At 44.6% G+C, this 12,399-nt stretch overlaps 1 long non-coding RNA gene across 1 annotated transcript in view; it reads right to left on the bottom strand.

The window, feature by feature from the left end:
• Nucleotides 1-9,411, bottom strand: part of LOC309609803 — a 31,214-nt gene extending 21,803 nt beyond the window's left edge. The window contains exon 1 of the long non-coding RNA XR_014233588.1: nt 1,584-9,411. This is a non-coding gene — a long non-coding RNA (uncharacterized lncRNA). The remainder of the gene's footprint in view (nt 1-1,583) is intronic.
• Nucleotides 9,412-12,399: the final 2,988 nt, after the last annotated feature.

The following is a 12,399-nucleotide window of genomic DNA, read 5'->3' as shown; positions in this document are numbered from 1 at the left end:
TAACCAGGCTGAGCCGGGAACCAAGGTGCTGCAAATGCTCCTCTAGACCAAGCTCCCTCTCTGGCACCCTCCACGCTCTCGTGTGTGTGTGTGTGTGTGTGTGTCTAAGGCCTCCCTGTCGTCCTCCCAAATACTTTGGCTGCCCTGTGCACTTAGCTTCCTTCTGCCTTCCCACAGAACTGCAGCCCCATTCCTCAGGTGCCTCTGGGCAGGAATGTTTAGAGAGCTGTCTCAGCCCTTGGGGAATGACAGGAATGCTGAGAATTTCACTTTTCAGACCCACGGGAAAGAAAGTTTGGGCTCAGAGGGAGGGGGAGGGGCTTTCTCGAAAACACCTTGGATCCCAATGACCTCAGGCTAAGGAACTGGTTCTGAAGTCAGAGTCTCCTCTTGGAGTCCTTTCAAGGACCTGGGAACTGATACCTCGGGGCAAGGTGGTGGTTGTGTAGCAGACTATAAGTATTTTAGTTGTATCCAACATAATTGGTAAACAAAGTGAGCAATTAGTCTTTTCAGTGTTGAGTGGTAGGGTACTGTTCCTGGGTTTGCTACATCCTGGAACTTCCCCTCCAGTCTTATTTCTTGACAGGAAAGGAGGGGAGAAATGGCGAGAGCCTGACTCAGAACTATCACCAGAGTTCCACTGGCTCTCTCTATTCACACTGACTTTTTTATTTTATTTTTTTTAATGTCTTGCACTTAACTCACATAACTATGAGAATGACCATCAACCCTCACTCCCACACTCAGCCACTTTTGTGACAATCAGAAGAATCTCACATGGGGAACGTGATTTGGTTGGTTGCGTAATGCGGGACTCCTGTTTCGAATTAAATACCTGTTACCCTGAGGCACATCTGGCTCTTGAAGAAAGCTCAATGTTACCCTCACACCGCAGCCACCTCACCCCACCACCCTGCTTCACCTTTGTCTCCAGAAACGTCTCCTTGGAAACATAAATGTGTTACTTAGGCAGGAACACTTCCCTTCACATTCAAGGAGTGCAAGCATTAACGTGTAACCAGTTTTGTGAGAATCTTTCCTTGTGTTAGGGTATAAACATGAAAGGGTTTTTATCTTTCCCATAATTGCTACTGTGTTCTGTCAAAACTCTCTTCCCCTGCCGGGTTGTAAGCTTGTAAACGCTCTCTCTCTCTCTTTTTTTTTTTTTTTTTGTGGTCGCACCGCGCGGCGACCAAGGATGGAACCTGCGCCCCCTGCAGTGGAAGCGCAGAGTCTTAACCACTGGACGGCCAGGGAAGTCCCTGTAAACGCTCTTCATGGCGTCTCAGCCCAATTCCATACCTTGTGTCGCTCCCAATTTATTAAAACAGTGTCATTGAAATCTTAAGACTCAGTAGTGCTCGTTTTAGTTTACAGTCATTTTCTATTCAAAGGCCTTCTTCCTTCTATTGCCCACACCCCTAGAAAAACCAGTCATCTTAAATGCTGGAGGGTGGGATGGGGATCTCTGTTCTCTCACATCCCAGCGCCCTTTGCGGCGCTTACCCTCCGATGTAGGAATGGAAGCTGGCAATGCCTCCTCTTACCTGCCTGCTTCTGGTGAGGAGGTCTGTACTCACCTCTCCTTTCTGCAGGCTGTGGCGGCTCATCTGGCCAGCACTGATTGCCCTTTGCTCGATTCTGTGTAGAAGGAGTCTGAGTGCAGTTTCTCTCTTGGGGCACGTGTGCTGGTTCCTCAGTGGGCTCTCCAGGCTACCCCTGGCCATGCTCCAAGTGGAGATCTCTCTCAGGTGCAGTGTCCTCGGCTAGACCATGGTACGCTTAGCTGCCTGCGAGAGTGTGACGGCTAAAGCCGAGTCACCTTCCTTGGATTCTGGCAGAGCCAAGTGGAACCCTTGTCTTCTCGCTGCTCCAAGGAGGGCAACACAGCCCGCCTTCTGGTGCTTCCCGCCAGCTTCAGCATCTCTCTCCTGCTCCCCCCTCCACTCTCGCAGGGATCAGGTGCTGTGCCAGACCAGTGACTTGCCAGCTGTCAGCCCAGAGCCCATCCCCAGTCCTCAGCTTAGCGGTAGTGGTGGGAAGCGACATTTCGGCCTCAGTTTTATCGTGCGGGGAGCCCAGCTTGAAAACTAACCTTCTAAACAGCGAGGGGCGATGGAAGGGATGGTTGCCACTCTGCAGAAAGCGTTCCTCCCAGAGGTACCCCCTGTCTCTCTCCCGTTTTCTCTCTTGCGTCAAACAAGTGGGTCTGCTGGCAGGTTGACTGTCTCCAGTTCCTGCATGAAGGCATCTGTCCCCTACAACCGTGAGCTCTTCAGACATGGAATATGGGTGGGATTTTGTTCATAGCTATAGAACTTCCTCAACAATTCTTGAGATCTAGCGGCGACAACCGTCTATTATACAGTCATGTCCTGGTTCTCAGCTCTGGCTTCATACTAGATTCAGTCAGTCTGGAAGTGGGACCTGCGTCTTGATAGTTAAAAAAAAAAAAAATCAAAAAATCTAGTTCACGGTGAGGGATAGGAACTTGACCTGACCAGTGGAGGGCAGAACAGGATCCTGAAGGGACAGCATGTAGAATTAATTCTCAATTGAGAGAGAGTAGTATAGGAAAAATATAGTTCTTGAGCTGCAGCTAAAGAAAGCAGACTTTTGTAGGAGAAAGCAGGCTTGGGCTTCCCTGGTGGCACAGTGGTTAAGAATCCACCTGCTAATGCAGGGGACACGGGTTCGAGCCCTGGTCCGGGAAGATCCCACATAAATAAATAAATAACTAAAAAAAAAAAAAAGAAGAAAGCAGGCTTGAGGGATGAAGAATTTGGGGGAGGGGATCCTAGAATAGCACTAGTTCCCCCCAAATCTTTCTTTCTAATCATTTTGTTTTTCTCACCATCAAATACCCAATCTCACTCCTTGAAAAAGATTTATTGTGGTTTTTTAATAAATTTATTTATTTGTTTTTATTTTTGGCTGTGTTGGGTCTTCGTTGCTGTGCGAGGGCTTTCTCTAGTTGCGGCGAGCGGGGACTACTCTTCATTGCGGTGCACAGGCTTCTCATTGTCGTAGCTTCTCTTGTTGCGGAGCACGGGATCTAGGCAGACACGCGGGCTCAGTAGTTGTGGCGCACGGGCTTAGTTGCTCCGCGGCATGTGGGATCTTCCCGGACCAGAGATCGAACCCGTGTCCCCTGCATTGGCAGGCAGATTCTTAACCACTGTGTCACCAGGGAAGCCCGATTTATTGGGTTTTTGCTCTTGAACTTTTTCTGAGCACTGTTGATTGGGCTATACAAGGCACTGTGCCTGAGGCCTTGTCCTAGACGTGGTCCTTGCCCTATAATACAGCAGAGAGTAGGGATAGGAAGAGATTTCTGCAAATGGTTATCAGACAAAGCAGCCGGCCTCTTAGAAGAGGCTTAGCTCCTGCCTGTAGGAAGAACGATTGCTACTTTCTACTATGGTATTTGAAGTCCCTCTACTCAGATATCTAGCTTTTTCTTTTTTCTGGGCCTTCTTTTTCATCTGCTAAAATAGGGCCTAGTGCTTTATAGTAAGCCCACTGGGTAGGTGTTTGACCCCAAAGTCCAGAGGAAGAGTGGGAACACCTCTTTTTTGTGTCTCATTTTTAGGAGTGAGAAAACTTTCTGCTGCTTTCCATGTCTCGGAGACCAAGATTGGCTCCTGTGTCCGTTTTAAACCAATGACAGGCATGGGATTCTTGTGGGTGGATAGACTATTCATGTGGAGCAGAGTCGATATCGGAGATTCCACCACCAGGAGCACTTCACTCTGCTTATCTCTCTTACAGTACTTTTCACACCATTTTTGTAGTATTCTCTTCACTTGTCTGTTTTCTCTAATAGGTCAAGGACCTTGTCTTATTGATCTTTTTCTCTCCATATTCTCCTGGAGTTTATAATCTGGTTAGAAATATAATATCCACCCACACATGAAGCATACACACACCTAGACATTTTGAGTAGATTCATACCACACATAGTGGTCCAGTTTTTTCCCTGAACTTGGGCACCCTAAAGGAATCAGCATTATAAACGGCCGTTATAGCAAAGTCCACTGGAAATGCATTTCCACCTGGTAGACTGGCAGTAGCTTTTCCAGTCTCTTCAGATCCCCTGAAGCTCTGTTGTGTCTCCAGCTGTGTCTTCCTTTAGCTGCATAGTCGTGCGATGGTTGGTCAACCCGCCGTATATGCAGTGATGTTGATGAGGATGTTTATGAAGTCAGAGGGCTTCTGAGTCTCTTACTGACTACGGAGCTTTATTGTCTATTTCCTTGGAGGTGCCTGGAGCTGCAGTAAAGCAGGCATTTGAGGGTCTCCTGTGCTGCTCTTTCCCGCTCCATTTGGTAGGTACAGCACCGTCATCTGAACAGCTTTTCTCCGGTGTTATTGATCAGATCTGTTTGCCAGAGCACAGAATCAACAGAGAGAGACCACACTGGAATAAACAAGACACTGAACTCAGGGCAGCATGGTGGAGCTCTCAGTGGCTGAGCGAGTGTGGTGTACCTACAGCACTCAGGGCAGAGGGGAAAATATGTAGCTATAAATTATGTGGAAGACATAGAAACAATTATTTATAAAATGCTTTTGGAAAGTAATTCAGACAAGTGGACTTAAAAGGAGTAGATGCTACATGGAATGACATTAAATAAGTTAACTGTGTCCTAATATACCAAATGGTAGCATAATTAACTAGTTTGGGGTGCCTGCGCCATTCATGTCCCCTCTTTTTCAGTTGTAAACCTATAGCCCTGCTGAAAGGTTGGTTTAGGTGGCCAGGTTTGTACCATGGAACCCACACACCTGTCCCCCAAAGGTTGTTCCAGGGATGTGGAAACCTGATCTAAGCTGAAGTAATTAGATTTTTTTAGTTTCCTAATGACCCCAAAACAATGGTCAGGTGATGTTGAGTTAGGTCCAGTGTCCCAACTGGGTTTGGCTTTGAGGAGTAGAAAGCAAAAATTATAATTCCTTAACAAGATAGAAATTCATTTTTTCCTCACATAAATGTAGGCAGTCCAGGGCTCGCATGGCAAGGTATTTCATTGCCATCAGGGACTCAGGCTTCTTTTGTCCTATTGCTCTGACATCTTCAACATGCACTTCTTTCTATCCAGTGGTGTGCTGGTAAACTGATCCTCAGGGGTGGGGGTGACGGGTGGGAGTGGAAAGGCTTGATTTGTAACATTTGCCTGATTCCTATGTTGGAAACCTTCCCAGCATGGCCAATTTCAAGCTACCAGTAGTTTAATCACTAGTTTGCAAAATTCCTGAATGTTCAACAATCTGCTCCCCTGAGCCTGTGAGCCAGCTCTAGCATACCACTGCTTCTTCCTCATGGTCCAAAATGGCTGCCTCATTTCCAGCCATTAGAACTGCATTTCAACCAGTAGGAAAGAAGAAATCAAAAGGGAAGAGCAAACTCCCTCACTTTTAAGTTGTGCATAGCCTCCAGAAGTTGTGCATAGCCCTTCCACTTAAATCTCCTTGGACAGAACTTAATCACATGACCACATCTACTTGGGAAATATAGTCTTTATTCTGGGTTTCCATGTACTCAGCTGAAATTTGGGTGTTCTGTTACTAAGGAAGAAGAGGGGAATAAATTTGGGGGAAAATTAGCAGTCTCTGTCACTAATGGCAACACCCAGTTCCACATAAATTTCTAAGTTAATGAGGAGCCAGAAGCCCAAGTAAAAAAGAAGTTCATTTTCAGAGGGAGAAGAATTGGAGTGGATTTACAGCAAGGATGATAAATATGTAGCTCCAGATAGAGAATCGCTGCTTATTATTTAGATTGTTAGGGTGACCAGTGATAATACCCTTTTCTTTCTCGCCTGAGTTGGAACTAATTGAGGGTCAGATAAATAAGGCAGCTGGAAATAAGTGTCACCTTAATCTGTTTGGAGAACAACTTCAACCCTGCAGTAACAAGGGGCTCACTAACTTCACCCCAAAATAAACGTACCCACCTAGTCCAAGGAGAGTTGGAAAACTGCAGTGCTGCCCACCTCCCTGCCCTGGGCACCTGCCCTTGAACGCTCCCTACAGAAGCCTCCCTCCCCCCACAGAAAAGGAGGATAAGGGGCTACACTGAGCATGTACTTCCTTCTCCCAAAGTCACCAGTCACAGTTAATTGAGATTGATTAAGAGGTAGGGAGAGAGGACAGGATATGTCCATTCATATTAAAACACGAGGAATAAGTGTCCCTGTCTACTACTTGTGACCTTTCACACCTGTTGAGGTTTAGCTAATCATCCTGCAATTGGGTTACATGAAATCTCTCTGAATCCTTACAGCTATCTCTGTTTATTTAAACAAGCACAGATGGTTTCTCTTACAACAAAACAGTCCCTAACTAAGAAGTGTAATTAAAGGCTATCTTGTATGGGTCAGGCACTGAATGCTATAGGAGTTCACAAGAAAGTTTATAAGAGAGGGTTGGAGTGGACAAGGGATTTTTTCATGGAAGTGGTAAAACTTGAACTTGTTCTTAAAGTCTGGGCAGGATTTTAATAGGCTGAGGGAATGGAAGTGTTTCAGTCAAGGGGAATTTAGTGGAGGAAATGAACATAGGGGAATAGGCATAGTATGGTCAAGACACGGGGGTGGGGGGGTGGAATATTACTCAGCCATAAAAAAGAATGAAATGATGCCATTTGCAGCAATGTGGATGGACATAGAGATGATCATACTAAGTGAAGTAAGTCAGACAGAGAAAGACAAATATTATATGATATCACTTATATGTGGAATCTAAAATATACAAATGAACTTATTTACAAAACAGAAATAGACTCACAGACATAGAAAACAAACTTATGGTTACCAAAGGTGATAGCGGTGGGGGGAAGGGGAGATAAATTAGGAGTTTAGGATTAACATATACACACTAATATATATAAAATAGGTAATCAACAAGGATCTACTGTATAGCACAGGGAACTATACTCAATATCTTGTAATAGCCTATAATGGAAAAGAATTTGAAATAGAATGTGTATATGTATGTATATATAAACTGAATCGCTTTTGATGTACACTTGAAACTAACACAACATTATAAATGAACTATACTTCAATTAAAAAAAAGACACGGGGAAAACCATAAAGTTTCTAGCAGCGGTACCTGTTGGAGAGCAGTGGGAAATCAAGTTAGAGAGATAGCTTGGGACCATGGCGTGGGCAACCCTAACAGAGGAGTAGGTGATGGAGATGGAAATTTGCAGCCGTTGAAGAAAAGCAAAACATGGTGTTTTCCCCAGATTATTCTAGAGGAGGAACTACTCCTTGAACTTTCAAAATTATTTATTTATTATTATTATTTTTTTAAAATTTTAGTTTTGGCTGCGTTGGGTCTTCGTTGCTGCCCATGGGCTTTCTCTAGTTGCGGCGAGCGGGGGGCTTCTCTTGTTGCGGAGCATGGGGCTCTAGGCGCACGGGCTTAGTTGCTCCGTGGCCTGTGGGATCTTCCCGGACCAGGGCTCGAACCCGTGTCCCCTGCATTGGCAGGCGGATTCTTAACCACTGTGCCACCAGGGAAGTCCCCTCCTTGAACTTTTTAGTTGCATGGATGAACAGATTTCCTTTTTTGTTTAATCCAGTTAAAATAAATAGCCCTAATACATTCCACTTACAGGATATAGGGAAGTGACTCTCAAACTTTTGTGTGTCTGGAAGACTTGTTAACATACACGTTGCTGGATCCTACCCCCCACAGTTTCTGACGCAGTAGATTTGTGATGGGGCTCAAGAGTTTTCATTTTTAGAAGGTCCCAGCTGCTGCTGCTGGTCCTGGGGTTACACTTTGAGAATCACTGGTATGAATGCTGGCCTGGGATGAATCCTGTCTGGTTTTGAATGAGTGAATGAATAAATGGGAATGAATTCCCTAAATCATAAAAAGAGAGCTTAGATGACATGGTCTCTGAGGTTTTTTGAGTCTATGCTTCTTCTAAACTACAGGATACCCCATTCATATTTTTTTCCCATATAGTAAAAATTTCACTGTTTATCGAGATTACTTTTATCCTGTGTGTGAATTCATCTTACGTTTTACATGAAGGCTCATATCATTATATGGGTGGGAATCTGAAGGCATGTGATTGGACCTGAGATGCCTTCTCAAGAGAGAATACCTGCTTAACATGGGCCTCCCACACTTTCACACTCAAGAAAAGATAAAAGGAAAAAAAAAGTAGCAGCTATCTCAAATAGTGTCCATACAACTTTAACAGGTAAAAAGGGAAGGGATGAGACTTCTTCTCTAAATGAAAATTGCCTTTGACCCAGCACCTGAAGCTTTGAAGAGCATTCACTCAAACTGCTAAAAATGTTCAGCCTTATGAAAATATTTACCTGATTTGTAATTGTCCAAAACCACCAGCTGGATGTCTGGCCCAAGGGGTCAGAGGCTTCCTAGCTCAAACTCTACACAGAAGACCATGGCAGGCTGATCCAGCCACAGGTGGAGGGACATTTGTCAACATCTGCAGCAGCAGCAAAGCTCTCCCTGCTCTAAGTGGCGTGCCTGCCGTTGGCTGAGTGAAGGTGGCCTGAGCAGCGACAGCTGTGGGCAGCCATAGGGCGAACGCTACCCAGACTGGGGGATTTCCAGAGTTGCACCGTGAGTGATCTTTACATGCAGCCCCACATCAGGGAGATGAGGGAGGTGATGTGTCCAAGGCAACCAGATGACAGGGAGCATGCAGCCCTTAGCAGAAGAGGCAAGATTCTGAGGGGTCAGCAGGATGTTGAAGTTTCTTCTCTTTTTCAAGTAAGATGGGATTTGTGGTTCCAGCAAATGAGGAAGTGGTTACCCTCTTTGCTGAGAACGGTCCCACGTGATATTAGCTGTGGGTGAATTCTCCCGTGATCAGGAATTCTTCCATGATAAATTAGTAAATGTAAAAAGTTTAAAACCCTTGAATCTCTTTCCTGAGCCAGGAGAACCTGATCTTTGTTGAGTGGGGTTTATCAGCAAATTGGAAACACGGTGGGGCAGAAGGCAGCCACGCCTACCCACTCAGTCTCCTCTAACTCAGGCAGGACTTGGCAACATCGACTTCGCCACTGGATAGTACTTTAATCTTATTATTATTTTTTTTTTTAAATTAAGTTTCTTTTATTTATTTATTTATTTATTTATGGCTGTGTTGGGTCTTCGTTTCTCTGCGAGGGCTTTCTCCAGTTGCGGCGAGTGGGGGCCACTCTTCATCACGGTGCGCGGGCCTCTCACCATCGCGGCCTCTCTTGTTGCGGAGCACAGGCTCCAGACGCGCAGGCTCAGTAATTGTGGCTCACGGGCCCAGTTGCTCCGCGGCATGTGGGATCTTCCCAGATCAGGGCTCGAACCCGTGTCCTCTGCATTGGCAGGCAGATTCTCAACCACTGCGCCACCAGGGAAGCCCTTTAATCTTATTTTTAAATTCTTATTGATTTATTTTTGATAGGATTTTAAATGATCTACGCACCGTGACTTCCATTTTGGAAGCTGGGCTAACTTTATGGCTAGCTGACTTTACAGCCAGTTCACGCTCCACTCTCTCTTCTTCTTAGTCTTTATTCTCTTACATTCTGTGCATCCATTTCTATTTCCGTCCATTATATTGTGAATTGCTTTGTGGCTGGGCTGTTTCTTACTATTCATTATATTCTACACAGTGAATGTCCATCACGAATATTCTCAGTCCATATATATATTCTAAATCTGAGCACTAGGGCTTGTCAGCAGAGTTTCTAATCCCTAAGGTCAGGATTTTCCGGAGGGGAGAGAGGGGTAAGTTAGAAACCAAGCTGCCAATAGAATGCTTTCAATCGCCCCCCACCCCTTACTCATTTTGATCCATTGCTTTACAACGTCCTTTAACTCGACTGCTGAGAGATTCTTATTTATCCTTGAGAACCAAGCTCAGTCAATGCCTCCTTTGTGAAACTTTCCCTTTTTTGGGGTATCAATCTGTCCTTTAAATAATCTTGTAATTATTTCATGAATGAAAATGAATTGTTTGCATGTTTGTGAACTATGAACTAATTGAAGGAAGGGCTTAGTTTTGAAGTTTTTAAGTGAATTTATTTAATCACACAGTAGGCTAAGCTGGCAGCTGCTGTCTGTACAATTTCATGGGTTCAGGAAAAACTCCTCTACCATCTCCCTACGTGTTCTCTTGTTCTTGAAAACATAGCCTAATTCAAAGCTTTGATCCCTATTTGTAGCTCCTGGAGAAAGGTCATTCTGGAAGCTTCTAGCAGAGGTTGATTTTAGTGCTGAGGAATTCAGATCTCTTCTTTAGAGGCTGTTTTGATAGGGAAAGAACTTGAGAGCAAAACAGGGACAGGAGCATGGGGGAGTGTGGAGATGAAGTGTTTATCTTGGGTCACCAAAGATAAACTCTGCCTAGTTTCTAATTTCATTAAGGGTTGAAGCCTTCTAATGAGTGAGTCCAATGAAAAACCCAGAGTAAAGTGGAGCCCAAATTTGACTTCTTGAAGCTGGAGAAGGGGCAATTGATATTATTACCATCAATCATAGATTAAAGCTCAGTCTGAAATGGCTTTAAAATCTTTAGATGGCCAAGTGGTGGAAGCCTTGCTCTTTGTGTTGAGTGTCGCTCTGTTACCAGAAACCATGTTAAGTTTTGATGTTTTGGAGACCGCAAGTTGCAGTGTATTAAATCCTAAGAAATGTTAAAATATTTCTAGACTTTTCTGGGAGAGATGATTAACTCCCTTTCTGCACCTGTTCTCCTGGAAGCTGGGCCAACTGGACATTGATTAGGTCTTGATTTGATGTTGCTCATAACGACCGGCAGCTTCATGAAGGATCTTTTCCCCTAGGCAAGGCTTGAGGGATACCAGTTAGTGAAAAACATTCTTTTCCTTTTAAGAAAAAGTCAGTGCTGCCTCTGCTAGTTTCCATGGCTGCATTCTATGCATCTGGATATAGGAAATCATTTACTTTTAATCGTCTCATTTCGGGGTCTGACCAGAATGAACTTTGTGTTCTGTATTTGTGATTTTTATACACGTCATGGTGTCTACCGACAGAGATGCATCATTTAGAAAAGAACATTGCTGAACAGTTGCAAACCTGCGATGGAAATAAAAGAGGTGGGAAGATGGGCAAGGAAACAAGTAAATCATCAAACATTGATAGGCCCGGGATTCATATTTAATTTTTAGAGATTACCGTATCGAATCTAAATAAGAATAAAACACACTTCATTATTCTGATGTTTTGTGCCTGTTTTTACAGGCTGTACTCTTTTTTTTTTTTTTTTTTTTTTTTTTTTTATTATTTATTTATTATGTTTATTTTTGGCTGTGTTGGGTCTTCGTTTCTGTGTGAGGGCTTTCTCCAGTTGCGGCGAGTGGGGGCCACTCTTCATCGCGGTGCGCGGGCCTCTCACTATCGCGGCCTCTCTTGTTGCGGAGCAGAGGCTCCAGACGCTCAGGCTCAGTAGTTGTGGCTCACGGGCCCAGTTGCTCCGCGGCATGTGGGATCCTCCCAGACCAGGGCTCGAACCCGTGTCCCCTGCATTGGCAGGCAGACTCCCAACCACTGCGCCACCAGGGAAGCCCCAGGCTGTACTCTTGATGCCTAGTTTCCCCAGTTTTCTCAGTGGTCACGTAGGTGACACACCTATCCTGTGTTGCCTGCCTTCCCCGTTTTTCCACAGAGTGGAGCTGTAACTGCACCGAGATGAAGCAAGCAGAATTCCAAAGATCAAAGATTGAGTGAGTGATAGAAAGACCACAAGTGTCTGTTTATCAATTGACAGGCGAGGGGTAATAACTCATCAGGTTTCGTTTGAAGATCTCAGGGTGTGGAAATTAGACTTTTAGATCTTAATCTAGTGAGAATGAAAGACGAACTACCTCTAGTGTCTGCTCATGACAAGTCAGTTCTTTACTCTGGATACGAATCTTATCCACAGTGGTCTGAAATATTCCTTTCAAAGAGATAAGTTGTTTGTTTTTCAAATGACGGCACCTCACAGGTGTGCTCATTCTCGCCGGACGCTAGCATGTGGTACGTGGAAAAGAAGATCCTTTTTTTGGTGGTACTCAGTTAGTTGGCAAATATTTATTGATGCCCGCTTTGTGCCAGGAAATGTTCTGATCCATGTGGGTAGAGCAGAAAACTTAAACAGATGAGTCCCTGACCTTAAGGAGCTTCCAACTTTAGTGGAAGGAGACAGATGATAAAATCTAACCTTGAAAGAATAAAATAGGGTCATGGGTTAGAGAGTGGCCTAAATTGGTCAGGAAAGACGTCGATTGGTCAAAGCTGTCAAATTGGTCATGACATCTGAACTGAGGTCTGAATGTTGGGAAGAAAGCAGCCATTTGACAATTTTGAGGGACTAGGGGCTGAGCTCAGCATGTTGGATAGAAACGAGGCCAGTGG

This window comes from Balaenoptera borealis (genome assembly GCF_965194805.1).
Source record: "Balaenoptera borealis genome assembly, chromosome: 13".
Taxonomy (NCBI): domain Eukaryota; kingdom Metazoa; phylum Chordata; class Mammalia; order Artiodactyla; family Balaenopteridae; genus Balaenoptera; species Balaenoptera borealis.
Note: the sequence above shows the minus strand (reverse complement) of the source record. Positions and strands in the feature narration are given on the sequence as shown.